Source organism: Nyctibius grandis, chromosome 1, assembly GCF_013368605.1.
Source record: "Nyctibius grandis isolate bNycGra1 chromosome 1, bNycGra1.pri, whole genome shotgun sequence".
In the NCBI taxonomy this organism is placed as follows: Eukaryota; Metazoa; Chordata; class Aves; order Nyctibiiformes; family Nyctibiidae; genus Nyctibius; species Nyctibius grandis.
The window spans coordinates 16,975,940-16,997,245 of record NC_090658.1 but is presented as its reverse complement, the minus strand read 5'-3'; the positions used below and the strand labels follow the sequence as shown (position 1 = coordinate 16,997,245).

The 21,306-nt window shown below is 43.6% G+C and overlaps 1 long non-coding RNA gene across 1 annotated transcript in view; it reads left to right on the top strand.

Moving 5' to 3' along the window:
* LOC137670196 (uncharacterized) overlaps window positions 1–6,683 on the top strand; it is a 38,258-nt gene extending 31,575 nt beyond the window's left edge. Inside the window, exon 3 of the long non-coding RNA XR_011049220.1 lies at window positions 6,442–6,683. This is a non-coding gene — a long non-coding RNA (uncharacterized lncRNA). The remainder of the gene's footprint in view (window positions 1–6,441) is intronic.
* The last annotated feature ends 14,623 nt before the right edge of the window (window positions 6,684–21,306 follow it).

Below are 21,306 nucleotides of genomic sequence, written 5' to 3'. Positions count from 1 at the left end.
AACCCTCGTAGAGTTTTCTTTGCATCTGCCATTCGTGGCAGTCCTTTGAAATCTTTTAAAATTCTTACTTACTAAGTCACTCAATACCCAGCAGTTGTCCTTTATACGCTAAATGTCTTGCAGAATTTTGCAATGTTATGCAAAATAGTGCCTGCTTTTACTGATTTGTTATCTTTTAAATTATATTGAATAAATCCCATGGGAGAAGATGTATTCTTCATCTTCTGTATTTTAATTATTTTTCAGTTGTCTGGTCCTACATCCAGCATCATTAGCTGAAAGCAAAATCAAAGACATTCCTTCCAGCTGACGAAGAGCTGGCTCCTCTCCATGGTCTTCAGAGCCTCTATTTTGAAGGCCAGACTTCCCAAGGTGGGCAAGGATCTCCCCTGGCTTCACACAGCAGGGTTAATCACCTCATTTCAAAGTAATCTCCTGAAACGAGTCTTTACCAACAAAAGCAATATTTCCTGACTGGAATTCACGTGTTGCAGGAAGGTGAGGGGTTCAAAATACCCTGGGGCTGAATAAAGGACTTTTGCTTCCAGACCTCTTGCTGAAGCTGCTCCCCTGAGGCATGGGCTGGTACAGCACCTTCAGAAGGAGGCCCCTGCCTCCTATTTGCTTTCTATGGGATTGGGATATGCAGTTTCTCTAGGCGTTTCTGCAAATGGATGCCCAGACTCATGTTTCCCAGGGTTTGATTTAAATTTCAGATTGCTGATAACAGAGACAATCTAAGCCCATATACCTCCTTCTCCCTCCCCTCATCTTGGAAACCGTAAGCTCGATCCTGGGTGTTTTCTCTCTTCTCCTGCCATTTTGTCAGGACTGGGCAGAGATATGTGATACTTCTCATTAAGATGGAAATTCAGTTTTAAATAACACAAAACTAAGGCAAATGATGAAGTATTTTCCAGAGTCTTGTTTCCCTGGTGGACTCTTGCATCAGTACCTTTCAGTAACAAGAATCACAGGGAGGTGGAAAAGATTGATTTAGGGTCAAACAACAAATAAGTAATACATTATTACTTATTACTTCCTACAGGCATAAGCTGAAAACTGCAAGGAAGGATTTGGTATCAAAATGTATATTCATTTTTAACAGAGGAGGGCTAGCTTTGGGAAAGGTGAGGCTGTATATGCTTTGTTTTCAGTGTGAGGAAAGCATCAGGTAATTGCACAAAGGCAGGGATCTAGTTTGTTTCATTTTAATCCTGTCTCATTCTCTGCACTTACCTGTAGTCAGGATGAGCACGAAGGAGTCACACCAGCTACCCGCAGTAGCCCAGGACGTGTAGCAACCTGGGTCACAATGCCCATACACTTTGACACTGAGGGGAAAAAAATTGTTGTTAACAGTCCTCTAACATCAAAAAAGCATTCACTGTGTGAGTGAAGGAAGTCTCGTGTAAGGGGTGAGCATTCCTACCCACTGAGCCAGGATCTTTCCAACACGACGGACATACTCCGGGTCTCTCGGCAGTCAAAAATATTGGGGAGGGGGAAACTATTCAGGCTGTCTTCTCACATATAAGGAAGGAAAAAAGATCACAAGCCAGTTTTGAAAATATCCTTTCTTTCCCAAGTAAACTATAATCACCTTCTGTGCAAGAAGACAGCTAAAATGTAATCTGTCCATTAGAAACTGCAACCTTAAAGAGCGTAGTTCGAGCAAAGAAAAAGCATCCAGAGACAGACTGGACCATGTCGTATAAGCGGCTGGATATCTGACAGCTCATTCATTATTGCTAAAAGGTGCCAGTTGTGAGGGACAGAGTGGCTCACGGGGTTGGCTCTGCTGCCCGGACCAGTGGTCAGGGAAAGTCACTGCTGTTTCTCAGTGATTTCATAGCTGTTGTGAAATGTACTGGTCACAAACTACTTCCCACTGGATAAATGCCTGGGAGGCAAAATCTGCCACCAACGGCACCGAGTGATGTGTTAACCAAGGGCAGGCATGGCGCAAATTATTCTGTTTTTCCACAGTAAAGTTTGTTCCACCGTCTTATGACTGAGGCTCGCAGAGAAACGCATTCAGCCTGTGGCAGGAGCACCCAGGTTGCTTCATGTGGTGACCCCTGGAGGGACACGTTGCACCAAACAGAGTGCCACTGGACGTGCAAGCACGGTGACAATCCAGTACGCTTTCCCCTGTCTAACCGTAGGGTTTGGGGGATGACTTTGTCTTTTGTCTTGTATGTCTAACCCATACCTCTTGCATCGGGGAGCTGGTACGTAGTGAGGCCCCTGCGTGCTAGAGCAATGTAATCAGTCACACGGCACCTCCAGCCAAAGCACGCTGGCAGCCTGCTGTACGCGGCGCGCGCCTCTGTGCATGTTGCCCACCAAATGTTTTGGCATACCTGCTTGTTATGTGGCATATTAGACCCAGGCCCCCAGCCAAACTTTGCAGCCCAGACCCACTTCTCGCTGAACTTGACATGGGGTAAAGAAGTGTTGAACACAAGACTGGCATTCCCCCGACTTGGCCTCCGTAAGCACTTTTAATTAACAGCTATCAACTCTCGTGTATTTGGGGCCATTAGCAACATTGACTGAACGAATCCATTGAACCTTTAGGTAAGGCTGTCCAGATCTTTCATTTCTTAATTATCTTCTATAGTTGACCTCAGCAGGTATCATTTAGTAGTGCTCAGTTGAACATTTGCAATCGTAGCTTGACAGAAATTTTGAGTTCAAAATTATATTGTTTATTATTTTTTTCTCAGGTTGCTAAATAAGAACAATTTTATTGTATGTTATGGTACAGCCCAGTTGCCTGTTGCCCTCCTTATTATGCAGACAAATACCTGGGGTAATATAAACCCAGACATATTAAAAAAAGCCTTAATGAGTACTGGATGGAGAAAAGGGGAATAATTCTTTGAATTTTTCAAATTTTTTTTTTTGTCCTTACTCAGAACAAAGCAATGTTTTAAAATGAAAGGGATTTCATTTTTCCATGTGTTCTTCCTGACACATCTTAGAGATGTTTTCATTTTCATTAACTATTCAATATCAGATTTCTGAGGTGGTGGGAAAAAAAAAACAGATCAAACCAGTAATATTGGTAATTGTTTTTCAAAGGTCTGTGTTAGCATTCCAACCATTCCCTTTATGCAGCAGGGTAGTAAATAAAATGAACTTTGAATGAAGAGCTGGTTTTACGGAAACCATTAATTGCTGATGCAAAAGGTGCATGAGATTTAGGCTTAGCCGGGAAGGCAATAAAAATCCTTTACAATTAATTTTTAATTTTTAACTTTATACTTCCCCATCACAAGTCTGTAAAAATGCAACATCCTTAATTGTTTTTCCATGTCCTGTGTTAAGTACAATGTAGTGCATTTAAAAAAAAAGTTTTTTCTTTTTTCAATAATACCATTTAATTCCTGCCCTCCCAGTTAGTAGTCATAAGTAGAGCACAGAACAGGGAAGGTCTGATTCTGATCTCAGACTGGTATAAACTGGGAGTTAATCCATGGAATCAGTTGCGTGACAACGTGAGAAAATGGTTGGGAGATCAGAGTTAAGGCTTCTGTTTCTAGGAAGACTCATTGAAGAGCACATAGCTAGCTATTTTCCTGGAGAGATGCTTCCAAGCCTTTCACATGCTTATTTTCATCATTTTTAAAAAATACACTGAAGTGAAAAAAAAAGTGGAAAAAAAGATGTTTCTAATTCTAGTTGTTTCAAGCGGTATCTTAATGTTGAGTACAAAACAAACCATACATAAATAGTAGAAAACAGTCCGCATCTTGTTGCCATGACAATGCCCTACTTATAACACATTAAGCTGATTCATGTCTTTTCTCACCTCACTGTTAATAAATTATGGTGGCTGATGAGAATTAAGCCAGCTGGAAGAGCTAGTGAATGTAAGCAGCAAATTAATTTGCCACTTAATCGTGGTGTCCTTTAGGGGAATTACCCTCTACATAGCAAATAATCTTACTCTATGTAAAATGGTAGGAATAGGTTGAAATAGCTAATCTGTGTTTTCATTGTAATACAGATGTATCACAGCTTATTGCTGTACCAGTAAGAGCTGGCGCAGCCCTGCTCCAGCTGTAGGCAGCTGCACCGACTTCGGTTGGTGGTGGACGAGTGTTGCATAGGCTCCTCGGCTCCCTCAGTGAAGATTACAGGAATAAGTCTTTAAAACACTGATTCCTCAAGTTTGGATCATGTTTTGTCATTTAAAGTATAGGATATTTGGCCAACAGCTGCTGAATCACTCCACCTGCAGTCCAGCACCTTTATGTTAAACTGATGCACTGTGCCTGCGTGTGTAGAGTTACAATAGGGACTGTTATTAGTCGGCTGATGCGTGAATAGGGTTTATGTAGGTCAAAGTGCAAGAGTTCAGGTGAAAGTGAGCATTGGTCAACAGTTATCAGAAATTAGGCTTCTTAATGTACATTGGCAGTGGAAAAGATTTTCTCCTTTTTTTGTAGGGAGAGATTCAACAATGGTAATGGTAGAACTGAATAAACACTGCATAGCTCATAATGGCAGCCTTTAACAGAAACCAGCCATACTTCATTCCAACCTTTGTCTCTACACTCACCTGAAGTCAATAAACTCTAACAGCTGGAGCTGGAGCTCTCTACTGGAGGACTTTCTGAGTCACAAGTATAAGGCCCTTGAAAAATAGCAAATGCTTACTCTTGGGACCTGAAATCCAAGGAATGCTAACTGAATTCTACTTATAAATATTCCGTGATCTTCAATTATTAGCTCAAGTGCAGGAGTTTTATGGCTTTCCCTACTTTTTTCTCTGCTGACTTTTTGCATTCTTCTTCAATGGTTTCAGTTTTCTCTCAGCTGTAAATCAAATGCAAATTTTCTTTGGCCTTGCACTTTGGTTTGAGTTAACTAAAGAAACATTACCTGAGCAGTATCACCTGAGAAAGCCAAATTCAACAGTCACTCAGAATAGCTTGGCTAAGATAAGACCTCCTCCTTTTGATTCCTAATTTCATCCATTTCTTTCAATGACATGAAAAATCACTGTAGGCTGGCACCCGCTCAGCTTTTAAAATGCTGTTGAAATAGACTTTCATTTTGTCAGAAAAGTTTCAAACAGGCAATAGTATATTGTTCTGGATTTAAGGATGTTTACAGACTTTCCAACAATTCTCACTGCATTGGAGATGTCTTCAGTAACAGCTTTCTGGTGGATAATACGATGATAATGAATAAGCTCTGTACATCCAGACCTAACAGCAATTTAACAGATCTGTGATATCCCTTGGTTATGACAGCTGCAACGCCCATTGTCCTTCTCATTATAGAAGTTGTATCACCTATAAACATGGGCCAGAACTTACAGTTGCATGTTGTTTTCATCAAATATATGTCATAAATAAATTTTTAAAATGGCCTTGGGGCTTGAAATTCTAAAGAGCAAATAGCTCCTAAGAAACTTGACATTACCCCCTTATGCTACAGACAGCAATAAGGAACTGAGTAAAGCCTTCAATGTCATGTCTCCCTTCTAGCGCTCTGGAAAATGCAACCAACTTTCCCATATTCTCCTGAAGCCACTCTTATTGTGTTGTGCATGTGTCCTGGTTTGGACTAAAACAGAACCAATTTTCCTTTCAGTGATTTTTCCTTTCAGCTATGTTTCTTCTAAGTAACTGCACTTTCTGAAACTAACTGCATGTTTTGCAGACAGTGTCTGCTTCTAGGAGTGATAACACTCGAAGTTTATAGTTATTACTGAGGTAACGGTAGGAATGGTGTGTAGAAAGGCTCTTGCTTGTACTTATTCCTATAGAAACCAAGGTCACTGCTAAATTCCTCACTAACTACAAGCGAAGAGCCATAGAAGGGTCACACCTCCAGGGAGAAGCAGATAGGACAGGTGACCCAAAATTGAGCAACGAAGTATTCCATCCCATACAAGTCGAGGGGGCACCCGGATTTGAACTGGGGACCTCTTGAGTCTCTCTCTTTTTCTCTTTTCCTCCCCCTTCTGAGGGTGAAAGAATTAATAGAGAGCATCTGCTATCGGTTTAATAGCCAGCCCAGCTTTAAACCATGACAGCATGGCATTGTCGTCTCAGGTAAGTTGAATGGACTGCATAAAACATTCTCCCTGGGTATAAAATTTTTGTGATCTTCACTTGGAACTGTAGTGAACTCACTGTTGTCATATGGCTTTCTCTGAAAGCAGTCTCCAAGGTTACCACAGAGTTGCCTCAGTGTTTGCCTTTTGATGATCCCACCAATGTAGACTCTCCAAGTGACACTGTTTTACTGTGTCTACAAATGTAGACAGTGTCTACAAATGTCTACAAATGTAGACATCTCCAAGTGACACTGTTTTACTTTTCCGCAAAAGCAATAATTTGCAAAGATGCCCTTTGCCCTCAGATGAGGTATGAGGTTTGGTTTCTGTCTTTATTGCCAACCTTTTTTCTCCTACAGAGGAAGGTGAGGGGACACAGAGGGAGTGGGAATTTGCCCTGCAGAAGCCCTGGTCTGGAATCCCTCATCCTCCGTACCCAGCGTCCATGTGAGAAGGCCATCACCATGTATTCCTTTTCTGTTCCTTGTCATCGGTCCCTTCCAGTTCTGCAATCTTCCTTAGCAAAGCTCAGCCAAGAGGATGCCAAACATACTGACTCCTGGCACCTCCCTCACTACATTAATTCAGACTGGGAGAGAGGACAGAGAGGTACTCCAACCCTAGCTCTTCTCAGTTCAATGATGCTTGGGGTGCACATTGTTTTTTCCCACACAATGCTCAGAACCAGAATCTCCTCTGCCTTACATGTACCTACATGTACGTGCAAACTAGAACATGATTAAAGGTTACTTAGTCTTTTTTGTTTTCATCCATAAATTTCTGAATATGCTCTCTGAGAGGCTTTTGGTGAAGGTGCACTGGGTTATGTTGGGGATCTGAAGAGGTGATTCCCCCCCAAAAATTAGTTTTCATCATCATATAATAGCTCTGCTTTGTTTTCGGTAGGAGCATTGCCAGTCTGCTTCTGCGCAGCACAGCTGGAGAGCCAGAGCATGCAGCTGCGGTGCTCTATAGAGCTGACGGCTCCATGGGGATAGATTCCGCCAGCATCAATAGGCTTGGCCTCTTAGTGTCTAGACACTCCTACCCATCCTTTCACAGCAGGAAAATAGCCTAAATGCTTATATGGATTTAGCAATTCAAAAGCATGTCTGTGCGCCTCATCCAAAGGCTTTTGAGCTGTGAGGAAGACGTGTGCATACGTTGGGAACGCTTGCTTTATTCTGTATGCAATCCTAAACTCTGCGTTGTTCAATTTCTGTAATGTTCCTGTGCCCATCAGCTCCATAGTGGTGTTAACATTTCTTTCCTTTTATTCCGCACCAGTAGATTGGAACCTGGTGAAGAGGATGGGCTGCTCTAAAAGCCTTTTTTCTATCTTTATTGGACAAGACTTGGGGACAGCTAAAAGATCTGGGTTAATGGAGCAAGAAGTATCAGCAGCTTTAAGTCCACGAAGCCGAAATTCCTAGACTTCTGGTATTTTCAAGGCACAATAAAAAATTTTATACTGAAGATTTTTACCTAAGGTGAATTTATTGCTACTTACTCCAGTTACCTACTCTGAATTATGGAAAAATTAACACATGTGAGTGCTGCAGGAATATGGCATTGAGATATGCTTAAGAGTTTCTGAAAGCTGCAAGAATCGATGTGAAGCTAATTTCCAGCTTCTAAATCATGGCCTTGCAATGGGCATTTGGGAAACTATGAATTAATCTGTACCCTACTTTTGCTCTTCCCTCTCCTGTTTTGCTTTATGACATGAGTATTAGTGATCCAAGGTGGCATCACGTATGAAACCAAAACCCAGATCTCACAGAAGACAAAAGAGTGCCACCTCCTTTCCCCCACTATCATCATCCACCCTGCCCTGCCAGAGCATCAGCTGCTGCACATCATTGGCTCAAAATCGCTCTCCTCCAGTGCAGCTGAGCAGATTTATATCGGCAGACTGACCCTCTTGTGTAGCTTGGTGTGTATAAAGGCCTAGGGATTTCAAGGGCTGGAGCTAAAGAAAGGTGTTATTTCCATGTCTCCTTTTGATTATTTTTCGCTACTCAAAAATGTAAGGGAGAGGAGATTTGGTTACTTATTCTTGGGTTACTTCTGAAGTATGTACTGGGCAGCTACTGAGAAAGAGGATGTGCCAGCAAATGTCTATGCAGCTTCTGCTGGAGCCTTATTATGCTGGGGTGGAAAAAGCAATGGCAGAGGGCTTTATTATGTGAATGGATTGTGTTTCAGAGCAGATATTTCCTTCTGCATGTACTTAAAAAGAAAAAAAAAAAAAAACAAACCACAAAAAACTCCAAAACCTCCAAAACCTGCCATTACCTTCCTGCCCTTACTAAGAATGTTGTTGGTTTGCATGAAGATACGTCCCACAATGCATCTTGGATGTCTGGGAAGTTTTTCCTACTTTCCTGCAAGCTCTTGTCTGCGTGTGTCTCTGAAAGAGGGAGGCATTGGGCTGAGTCTTTATAGATCAACTTGCAATCTTGTCTGTCTGTTTTAGTAAATAGTAGATGGAAATTATGAAAGGCAAAGCAAAAAATCAATGCATTCAGCTGAATGACACTTAACACAAGGACTTCTGACATCATAAAGGCTCATTCTAAAAAGCATTTTATATATAAAAGCTTTTTTTTTCCTGGGTTATTCCAGTTCATCTTCATGATAATGATTCTCTGCTTCAGTTCCCATTTTATATATTGCTATTTTAAATTAAAATGAAACAGTTCTGTACTTTAAGATTGTGGAATTAGATTTACAGCTGCTGTATTTTGGCTTTTGCCCATCTGAGCATTTCCACCAGCGATCAGTGAAGTCTATGATAACACTGATGGTCTTTTGGTGTGTTGCAAGTGGGTGGTTTTGCTTAATTTGGCAATCTGCTAACAGTTAGTGCAAGCCCCACTGTTTCAGGAGCCACTTCAGGCCAGCCAGAGGAGTGGCACACAGGCACAGTGCAGCTGTCTCTGCAGCCCATCAGTGACAGTGCTGCTACTTGCACCCTGCTGTGTATGTGCTGACACTTCATACCCACGTTGGGTGAAAAGCAGAAGACACAGAACGTGTGATAGTTGTATTTTAGCAGTCTAGATCAGTCTTGGGACAACAAGAAGAATCACAGTTTGTCTTTTGACAGCAATCTGATTTTGTAAGGTGGGATGGGGTCACATGAATGTTTACAAATTGCTGTTTACTACATGCTGCGGCACAAGGGGGTGGGGAATAACTTTATTTCAAATAACCATGTTAATTTATATGTGCATTTTGAACAGCTTAATATGCTGGGCACAATTTAACATGGCTTAATTCAGTCTACAACTGGCCTATTGCTCAGTTTTTCCTGATACTAGAAAATCTCAGCAAATTCTTTTCTTGCCTATGGCAATGCATCTTTTGCATGTCATAAGTTATCCAGAAATCATCTGAGAAGTCTGAATTCAGAGAAACACAATTTGAGATCTGTGTGCTCAAAGTGCTATGGCTTCTGTAGAGACAGAATTTGTGAAACATCATTATGGTCAAGACAGAATTACAGAATCGTCTTGGTTGGAAATGACCTTTAAGATCATCGAGTCCAACCATTAACTTAACGCTACCAAGTCAACCACTAAACAATATCCATAAACAATATCTCTAAGCACCACATCTACTCATCTTTGAAACACCTCCAGGGATGGTGACTCAACCACTTCCCTGGACAGCCTGTTCCACTGCTTGATAACACTTTCTGTGAAGAAATTGTTCCTAATATCAAGTCTAAACCTCCCCTGGTGCAACTTTAGGCCATTTCCTCTCGTCCTATCACTTGTTACCTGGGAGAAGAGACTAACACCTTCCTCACTACAACCTCCTTTCAGATACTTGTAGAGAGCGATAAGGTCTCCCCTCAGCCTCCTTTTCTCCAGACTAAACAACCCCAGTTCCCTCAGCTGCTCCTCATAAAACTTGTTCTCCAGTACCTTCACCAGCTTCGTTGCTGCCCTTTGGACTCACTCCATCACCTCAATGTCTTTCTTGTAGTGAGGGGCCCAAAACTGAACACACTATTTGAGGTGCGGCCTCACCAGTGCCAAGTACAGGGGGACGATCACTTCCCTGGTCCTGCTGGCCACGCTATTTCTGATACAAGCCAGGATGCTGTTGGCCTTCTTGGCCACCTGGGCACACTGCTGGCTCATATTCAGCTGGCCATTGACCAACACTCACAGGTCCTTTTCCACCAGGCAGCTTTTCAGCCACTCTTCCCCAAGCCTGTAGCATTGCATGGGGTTGTTGTGCCCCAAGTCCAGGACCTGACACTTGGCCTTGTTGAACTTCATACAGTTGGCCTCGGCCCATCAATCCAACCTGTCCAGATCCCTCTGCAGAGCCTTCCTACCCTCCAGCAGATCAACACTCCTGCCCAGCTTGGTGTCATCTGCGAATTTACTGAGGGTGCACTCGATGCCCTCATCCAGATCATTGGTAAAGATATTGAACAGAACTGGCCCCAATACTGAGCCCTGGGGAACACCACTTGTGACCGGCTGCCAACTGGATTTAACTCCATTCACCACAATTCTTTGGGCCCGGCCACCCAGCCAGTTTTTTACCCACTGAAGTGTACGCCCGTCCAAGCCATGAGCAGCCAGTTTCTCCAGGAGAATGCTGTGGGAGACTGTGTCAAAGACTTTACTAAAGTCCAGGTACACAACATCCACAGCCTTTCCCTCATCCAGTATGCAGGTCATCTTGTCGTGGAAGGAGATCAGGTCAGTAAAGCAGGACCTGCCTTTCATAAACCCATGCTGACCGGGCCTTATCGCCTGGTTGTCCTGTACGTGCCCCATGATAGCACTCAAGATGATAAACTCAAGATTATAAGACATATTCTTTTATATGATCGGGAGCCTATGCTATGTAAAAGTTCCCTGTCTGGTTCAGTCAGAGATGCTTTTTCTAATTTTATTTTTTTACCTTGCTGCTATTAAATTTTCTCTTTATTTTCTTCCAACTGTCTTCTGTTTTCCCTCTTCTGTCCCTTTTCATATCAGCTTGCTTCCCAATATACCCATCTTTTATTCCTTTCCCAGTTACAAGAGGCTTTGTCCTGGAAGCCTTGCCCTGAGGCTCTGCTTTGATTCTGCCACATGCTCAGCAGCAGCACTGGCTTAAGGTGTTGCTGCTCTTGCTAGTGTTCACAGCCCACACCAATGTCCCTGTCTCTGGGACGGAGTTCACTTTTCCTTTTTTTTTCAGATGACTCGATTGTGATGGAGTCAAACAAAGTTAAAGGATTGTCTCTGTTTATCCCGCACCCAGGGCTAAACAATAACCAGCTGTTCTATCACTCACTGACCCCTCCCCAGCCAAGAAAGGTAATTGGGAAAAGGAAGGAGACCTGTGGGTTGAAAGAGAAACAGATTTAATAAAATAAGAAAACCAGTATCAATACTAATGCTAATATAAAATACCCAGAGTTACACTCAGCCCATACGGTGGTTGTGAGCTGCGCGCTCCCAGCAGTGAACGCCCGATGTCGAACCCTGCGAGCACCACAGCTCCAGCGACAGCGCGACGGCCACAATGAACGGGAGAGCAGCCCTCGGGAGTGGGGTGACGGGCGAGACCCTCCAGGGATGGAGGCCATTGAGAACAGAGGGGCTCCCCAGCAAACTTTCCAATTTATAGTGAGCGTGACGTTTATGGTATGGAATATTTCCATCGGCCACCCTGGGTCAGCTGCCCTGGCTTTCCCTCCTCCTGGCTTTAGCCCCTGGCTAACTCGCATCTGCTAACGGCCTCAATCACTGTGGGAACCCGCATACCATGGCTGGCCACGAACTAAACCAAAGTGTCTGATCAACTTTTTTCCCGCCGTATCGGGTGCTGCAGTCTTCTCAAAAGTGCAGCTTTTCTGAACAGAGAACTGATTCTATGATTCTATCACAGCGAAACCAGAACAAGGATGCAGCCTAGAAGATGGTACTTGACTTCTTAATCTTTTTTGTTTGTTTGTTCGCTGTGCTTTGGGTCTTATGCCTGACAACAGAATTGAAAGAAATTAAGTGTTACAGATTTTGCTAGGCCCCCACAGCATCTTGAGAATAGCTCAGAAAACATGAGACTGTTTTTAAGAGATTAGAGCTCTTTTTATTTTGCCTGGGTTTTTAAGAAGTCCTTTGGATATATCTGGGTCACTTTTTCAAGCTTTGTTCTGCAACCGTGAGGGCTAAAAACTTGCCTTTTAGAATAAAACTGTAATTTTTGGATCATCACTTCAAACCATCAAATATTGCAAGGTATGTAATATAATTGTGAGAGATGCCGGTTCTTCTGGCATTCCCCCAAAGTATGTTTTTTTCAGCAACTACCACCCCCTCCCCCTTGCATTGGAGGTTTCTGGGTTTTGATTTATTCAAGCTAACCTTTTTTTTAATTTATTTTCATCTGTTGGTTTTGAACACAGCACATATGTGCAACCCATGACCACTGTAAATTTCATGAGGAACTGGAAATAAATATTTCCATACTTACCAAGAATTGTTTGTTATATTGACACCTCAACCTCCCTTCCCTGGGGCTATATGATCGCTCCCAAATCCTCGCCGCATGCGGCTGATCCAAATGCTATGTAATCCTTTTGATGCATTTTGGTTTATTTTGAATCAGCAAAGCGTTTTATGTGCTTTTAACCTCCATACTGCACGCCACACCTGTAGGGGGGCTGCTAATCTAATTTTGATTCACAGTGGTGGCAACAAGCAGGTCACTTACAGAGTTAATGTCAGCTGCTCCACTAATTACTGTAGGAAAGTGATCCCATCATCCTGGATGAAAATGTCTAACTCCAGCCTACAAAGCACTTTCAGTGCACTAATTCTGTTAATGCTCCATTACCGCTTCATTTGAGCTGTGTAGTCCATCTCCCAAAGTGTGGTACTAAATCCCCAACCAGTTCCAGAGCGGTGAAAATGTACAAACAACATTGTTGACAACATTATTGGGTGTTGTTTTCTGTTGGGCTTGGTTTGCTTCTTGAAGTTTATTTAGACAGATCTTCCTTGGTAACTCTTGTCTTATAGTAGCCTTAATCCTCCACTCTGCCTTGAAGGGAGTTATATGCCAAAAAAAAAACTGTGGACGTGGATCTGATCTCTCTGCTCCTTAGATACTGAAACATAAAATGAGAACATAAAGCTACACTATTGCAATACCTTAAAACTTATCAAAGTCTCGGAAAACTTGACAAATTGGCAGACCATACCAATACCCTCAAACACACAAGTAGAGGAACATCTTGAAACAGCTGGGTAGGTATCCTTGGCTTTGAGATCTTGCAGTCTTCTCGTTGCTCTCCCACAAGCGCTGCCAGGCTGGGCACTACTATCCTGATACTCCCTGTGTATCCCATCCCCGGGATCTCTGTTGGCCAAAATTCCTTTGTACTAAGTCTTATGGAGTTCATGCCTAAATATTCACTGCAGGCTGCTTTTATCTTTCTGTCCTTTTGTTTTAAATATATGGACTATATAAAAGTATAATAAATCATGATATCACGACTTAACCATATTGTGTATCCAACAATGAGCAGAACCTATTGCTTAGAGCACACTTATTCCATATATAGAGAGCAATGTTTCTTCGGCCTTTTTTGCTATGAACTTAAATAAACCCCTTCTGCTTCTAAAAAGAGGTTAAAAATAAAAAAAAAATGCTGTCTGAGTGGAACTATTTTGTCAATGCTTAGGAACCAGTGAAGTGAATGGTTATAGATGAGGTTGGAACATAGCCTTAATATACATCACTATCATACTATGAAATGGATATATTTATACAGATATAGTTAAAACATCTCATGTGAGTTAGTGTCAGAATAAATACTGTGACATGATCAGAAGGCATGATTATGTCTTGTTTTGCAATAGTTTATTATATGTAACATGAGGTGTTGACTGTCTCCCATGACATAGAGTATGATTCATGCATATCTAGAAAACTGCATCTCTGTTTCCCATATGGAATGATCACTGTGATGGAGCCCAGCAGATCACATATCTTCCAAGTGCTGGGGCTAACTCTGAGAGCACGGATGAAGCTGTGCCCCCTCCTGCCGAACAAGAGCTCGTACCTTTATTTCCCACTGTTTCACAAGGCTGCCTTGGCTTGGCTCCGCTCGCCCTCGCTGCCGGCTCTGCCGGGCTGCCTTCTGGCAGATGGCTGATTACCATAAAGAGGAGCCAGCCTGTTGTGGCCGCTGTGTGCATAGGCCGGCGTAACCAAGCGCAGCCCAGCTGTAGCTAAGCACGTGAAAGCGGCATCCGTCTTCCCGCCGATGCTGGGTTTGACCTTTTGAAAGGAAAACTGGTGGTGTCGCTTGGAGCAGACGGTGAACAGGAGCTTGACAAAACATCTGCGATGTCACTTTTTAGAAGTCCCCTTGCGCTCTTTGTGGTCTGGAGCTGTGGCACCAGGATGTCGCCATTTCTCCATGTTCAAAAGGTGAGCCACTGCTAAGGGCAGCGTACGCGTGATGTGGAAAATGCGACCCTGCTTCCACTTAAGAAATTGTCAGCGTTTCTTTGTGGCATCCTGAGCTTAACAAATAATATTGGTGAAATATAGACTGTCATCATTCATAACACAGCGTGCACTTTGGTGTTGTATGTGGCCAAATTATCCAGCAAAAAATGAAATGTTCAAAGCGCAGTGGTCACAGTGGGGTCCTTTGGACGCACTCGGGCAAGATGCTGCACGTGTGGATTACTCACTGACTGCAGGACAACTGCAAATGAGAGTCTGACAAATTCACACTTGTCAGCAGTTCAGTCATTCTCCTGAGCCTCTTAAATCCATTGCATTGTATTAAACTCAGTATTTAACAAATTCAACCTGATGGAAGAATCAAATGCGTTAGTTCTACTTCATCTCCCAGAGGTAGGAGGTGAAGATATTGAAACAGAAAATGGACGTCACTCTAGGATGAGCTGGGGAATACCTGGCTGTATGACTCCTGTCAGGGTATGAACAATTGCTATGAAAATTGCTGTATCAACCACTGTGTCGCCCGTACCTATCCATGGACACTTCTGTGCATAGCTGAGGTAGGTCCTGGCTGAGTCACGGCTCACAAGAATAAATGGTGGCAGGGCTGATTTACACAGGGGATGGGGCTTTCTCTGCTCTGAAGGGAAAGGGCTGGGAGAGACAATGAAAACTTAGAGCAACTGAAGTGACAAGAGGAGTGTTTAGATGGGTTTTGGGGGAAGGCTGTAACTGGTGGGAAGTTTTCATCAGTGCAGAGGGTCTCACATTGCTGGGGGCACTAAGGCAGGTGACAGAAAACAAGCTGTGTGCTAGTGGCCACCCTGCTCAACATCCCTAGACCCTCTGAATTACCAGGGACAGTATGGACTTGCATTTACGACATTTGTACTTCTGCTAGTGCTCTCTAAGATTGCACTGGTTTTCCAGTTGTATGCTCTGGTTTGCGTGTTCATTTGCATCTAATGTACCACTCCTGAGATGTCAAGCCTTTTTCAGCTACCTGTCCTAGTTTGGACTAGAACAGAACCAATTTTCCTTTCAGTGATTTTTTTCCTTTCAGTTAAGTTTCTTCTAAGTAACTGCACTTTCTGAAGCTGACTACATGTTTTTCAGATGGTGTCTGCTTCTAGGATTGATAACACTCGAAGTTTATAGTTATTACTGAGGTAACGGTAGGAATAGTATGCAGAAAGGCTCTTGCTTATACTTATTTATTTAGAAACCAAGGTCACTGCTAAATTCCTCATGGTCCACAAGTGAAAGGCTGTAAAGGAGTTGCACTTGTGGGGAGGTGTGAACAGGACAGGTGACCCAAAATTGAGCAACGAAGTATTACATCCCACACACATCATACGTAGTTTAAAGCTGAGGGATCCATGAGGGTTACGTTCTCTTCTTCTATGGTCAGTGTCTGAAGAGGATTCTGTCCATGTTCCTCCTGCCTTCGATCCCAATCCATGCATTCCTGAATCCAGTTCCCCTCTGCCACTAAATCCAGTCTGGGCCTTCCCGGAGCCTGCCCTGCAGTGCCGGTGGTGATGTGATCGTCATCAGGGAGCTCGATCTTGGTTTTGTATACATTTGTATATATTTAATTATTTCCATTATTATTATTATACCCTTCTTCATTATTATTGTTTATTAAAACTGTTTTAACTTTCCAACCCATTAGTCTATTTCCCTTTTCTCTTTTTCTTCCCTTTCTGGCGGGGGGAAGGGTTAATAGAGAGCATCTGCCATCCATTTAATAGCCGGCCCAGCTTTAAACCTTGACACTACCTCACATGCTTTAGATTATCACTTCTACCAGTAATCTTCCATACTCCAACTTTTCCTGGTAATCTGCCAGATTCCTGGAAATCCTGACTCCTATGCAAACAGGAATGCCTCTTCATTTTGTGTGCAGTAAGCCCGGCACGCTTAACATCAGTCTGCATACACACAGTATGTGCAATGTGTTGCAGACGTACTAGGCTCTCTGCATACGTGCAGTGGGGTGTTGTTTTCTGTCTGCAATTTTTAGCAGGTATGCCTTAGGTGGGTGGCTGGAAAAGACGCCATTTCAGCTGCAGAGAGGGCTCGGGACTGGACTATCTCTAGCTGAGGAAAGTGATGACAGACAGGCTTGTCACCAAGAAGCATCCTGACAAGGACAATGTTGGCAAGAGCAGTTATTCCTCCCAACAAAACATGTGAGATGCTGAGGAGGAGCCAACAAAAAGCATGAGGTAGCTGTCATCACCCCTAACTGTTAGCTGGTTGTTTTATTTCTCAGGGAGTGTAACAAGCCCATATTTACCTGTGATGTCTACGCAGCACCTCTGTGTGTTTCATTGTGGCAACCTAAAGTGACATAGAGATGTGCCCCTTTCTCGCTTACCCTGGATGTAAAGGGCCATCAAAGATGGCACAGGGATCCCAGCCGCCTATAACAGGAAGGTATTCCTTCCCTTCGGTGGCTCCCTGGCACTGGCCTAGATCAAATAAATATAGACGTGGTTGTAAAAATACAAATTAAAAGAAACGTAACAGCACATGGTGAGAGTAACTCACTCAAATGCTGAATTACTCTGTGAAGAGTAGGGTAAAGAATGACTGGTTTGGGTACAGCACCAGTTGTCTGCAGCAGTGGGAATGGGATTGCTGTGGAGTTAATTCACAGAGTGAATCACACAACCTAGAGACACAGGTGGATCCATTCTGATGGATGGCATGAGCATCCATGACAATTTATTTTCTTCGGAGTCTCTGAACCTCACTCCCATGGCGAAAGCACCTTCCTCATGTGTGATGGTACTTCTCCTGGCTTCTTCAGCGGGGGATGGTTTGGGTACCCTGAGAAGCAGCAAGGTGTGCCAGGGACTTTGCCTCCCCCCTGCCTTTCACACCTCCAAGCCTGCACCCAAACTGCTGTGTTCCCTCCTGCAGCGCCTGTCTGCCCCATATTTGCTGTTCTCTGCTCCGTCTAGCATCACTTGGGTTCTTCACAGTAGTGGGATATCTGGCTCTTAAAACTTCAAACATTAAAAAACTGCTGAAACAGTTAAAATACAGCACAAAAACACCGTGCTCACCATACTACCCACTTTTTCCTATTCAGTTCTCTATAACCAGTTCTGTTGTGTGCATTTAGGAAAGAGCTGTTTGTGTCTTCAGCATTAATTGGGGCTGTTAAACACCATTCTTACGTTACTCAATTAGCTGGACAAATTCTTGTCCTTAAAAAAAGTTGGCCGCAGCAGGGTCTGCTAGAGTGAAAACCCACCGGCAACGGGCACTGCTGGGAGCTGCTGCTGCTTGAAGGGACGTAGGTAGTCAGTTCTATGTGCAATACTTGGGAGCGCTCATTTTTGCTAATCAAATATAAGGCGTTCAGGCTGATTGTTAGGTTTCATCCGATCACAAGGCAGGCTGTTATTAATCCCTTATCAATGTAGTGCTTTTGACTGAAATCTGACTCTCTTTTTTTTTCTCTGCCCCCCTTTTCCTCCCTGGACATAAAAGACAATGGAAGGGATAGGGCCAAACTGCTCTTCTGCAGACAAGAAGCTGATTGTCTGAAAACAACATGTCATTCAAGACCATGGGAGACTGAGGACAGTGGCAGGAGCATGAATATACAAAAGTGCCTACTGTTAAGGCCACAGCTTTAAGTGTTTAAATTCAAATCACATTCCCATTTGAGGTTCAAATTTATAGCAAGAACATATACACAAGGGTTTCAGTGTTTTATATAAATTTCATCCGACTTCTCAGGGTATTCCTGATGGCAGCACATCAGAGCTGAGTGCAAGGGAGACTCACTTTCCTTGCTGCGTGAAGCAAAAATATTGAAGTAGGTTATTTTGGTTTGGTTTGGTTTCATGTGCCCTGTGTTAGTAAATAGAGCAGCCTGTTATATCTAGGCTCTGGTTTTCTGATTGTGAGCTTAGTCCTTGGCTCGAAACGCTATTGTTCTTGGACCTTTGCCTTGAGCTGAAGGGCTCATATGTGGGGAGGAAGAGGAGGAACCAAGCTAAAAATAAAGTGAAACAAAATGCTGTTTATTGCTATGGAGTAGATAATGCTTTCCTAGATGTCTCGGCAGGCCTGTCCTTGCAGGCAGCGTGGACTGGCACAGTTTGCTTTCACACACACGAGGTGAACATCTGTATCCCCTACCACCTTCCTAATATTTTATTCTGTGCTCTAACGATGTTTGTTCATGCCGGTCACAGCAATAGCAAGAGAAACAGGCTCCGCTTTCCATTACATGTCAAGTAAAGAACATTTGTATCGCAGATGTAAGAGGCAGGTCAAGTTCCTTCACTCCTTCGTGTCCCTCAGTGCGACCTCGTGGTGTCTGCTCCTGCCGTAGGAGACGCTGAGAGCCACATGGGCTTTTTGGTAGGCTGCGGCACACAATACCTATGCGTGCACATGCATGCTCTGCCCAGAACAATACCTGGACCAAAAGCACTCTCTGTCTCCATTTATTTACCCACCTCCACAACCGGGCATCCCATGAAGCACTGAAGGCTGCAGATGTAAGGCGGTGAAGGAGGTATTTCCGCACCAAGGGCCACAGCACTTGCCGCAACAAGACTTTGTGCACGCAGGAGCTGAGCAGATGTTAGATCGCTTATGGGAACAATGAGAATATCCCCAATTACATCAGATGAGCTGTAAACTAGACGTGAGGCAACTGCCATTAGTCAGGATTTAGAAGAAAGCTTCTTTTGGACAGGACATTCCCTCCTTGCCCATGTTCGGGCTTTGAGTACGTGCCACTAAACCCTCTGCTATGAAACCCTGTCGGTGCTGGGTACTAGGCTAAAAGCGTAGGATTGACTCAGTGCACAAATTACCCTGTTTGAATGTAGATGCCACAGAGGCAGGTAAAATATTCAGATGCTCAAATATTTTCCATGAAAATCACTCAGCTGAGGTTATCTTTGACCAGTATATCAACATCGACTATCACACAGATAAACAGTGTCCAAGGAAAGATTACAGAGGCTGCATCTTCTGCCTCTCCAGACACGCTCCTCTTGCACTGATAAAACATTCCTGCAGCTTTACAAGTTCAAAGAAAAGGATAAAGATTTTCTGTCAGCAATGTGGCTTTAGTCAGCTTGTTGTGAATACTTTATGTGCAGTATCAAGAGCATGAGGAGCTCAATTTCTGAAATGTTTGAACAAGCAGAACATCAGAACCGTTTAAAGTTCGCATTTAGTGTCTCAGTAACAAGGCACACTGCATTTTTAGATATTTTAGAGACCTATTAATAATAATATTTCTCCGTGTGAGTAAAACACAGAGTACTGATGATGCTTCTGGGGTCCTTTCCCAACATGTACCGCTTGCGCTCATGAAGTGGGCCAATTGCTCTCTACCAAGGACCCAACCAGTGTATCTGCATGGAAAATTCCCAGGTCTGGCATTCGAGTTTGAGTATATTATTAGCACATCCTGTTTCTTCTTTCAGGGCAGTTAATTGAGAAGCCGTGGCAAAGCCGTCTTTTCTTGAATCCCTAAAACCTTGGAGGTCCCTTTCCTTTTGCAGCAGTAGTTGATAACGTGTAGTCAGATTGCCTCCAAGAGCAGTGCGTTATTAAGAAGCAGGCACTTGTGTACTGGTTTTGTGAGCTGGAGCAACGGTAAAGGGCAGACAGGCAAGTCCCTTGTGCAGAAACCTCAGGCTGGGCACGACTGCCCTGCTGCCAAATGCAGCTGTTTTGTGTTCAAGGGTGTGCTTCAAGTATCTTACCCTAAAGTCCTCCTCATGACTGGGAAAAGGGCTTGTGCACCCAAAGTGATGGATAACTTTCTTCCTGCATGGGTGGTTGCTTTAATAAAAGATATAATATCTTCTTACAAACTTTGTCTCATTTAGTGGAGAAAAAGCAACAGTAGTTTTACTGTTGTGCGGGTGGGTAAAGTGCAGGAATTGTCCATCTGCATCCCAGTCCTGTGTTTGTGCCTTACCTCTCTAGGAAATGGGTGGGGAAAAGACGACCCCTGAAGCAACACCTACCACCACTTTTTTCAACAATTAAGGCATTTTGTTTCTCTCTTTCTGGCATTTGGTGCCTCACTGATTACTAAACCTTAAACCACTTTCCTCCACTCAGCTACTGTGTGTTTCATCTGTGCTGGTAGCAGCAAAGAGCTGCTGGCTAGGTGGGGTTCCCATGTCGGCTCCTTCCCCACAGCCACTGGAAATGGAGGTTGCAGGGACAGTGGTGTTTGCACGTGGCCTGGGACAACTCTCCAAAGACTCGTCTGGATGCAGGATGAGGATGCAGCTCGTGCACCGGCCTTCCTCCCCACTGCCATCAAGTTGAAGTGACTCACTCCTCCACCCCACTGCTACAAGAGAGGTGGTTTTTGGTTGGTCCTAATCTTGTCATTTGAGAAGTTTGGAAAAAAATACACGAAACCAGCAGCAAGCCAGCCTGTCAGTGCTATCTGTGCCGAAGGCTTGCCACCACTCACTGGCTGGGATCTGCACAACAATCTGCAGCCACCAACTGCTGGAGAAGCTTATGAGCTCCGGCTTCAGTATTAAGGGGAGCAAATTACTATTGGAAGGAAAAATCCTGTATCAAACCAACCTTAAAACCAGAATAGGAATAAGGGTGGCACCTGGAAGCATGTGCTGAGCCTGGGTGAGCTGGACATGAGACACCCAAGCTGAACAGGTGGATGTTGGCAGTGCTGCTTTTTTTGTGCCAGCTGA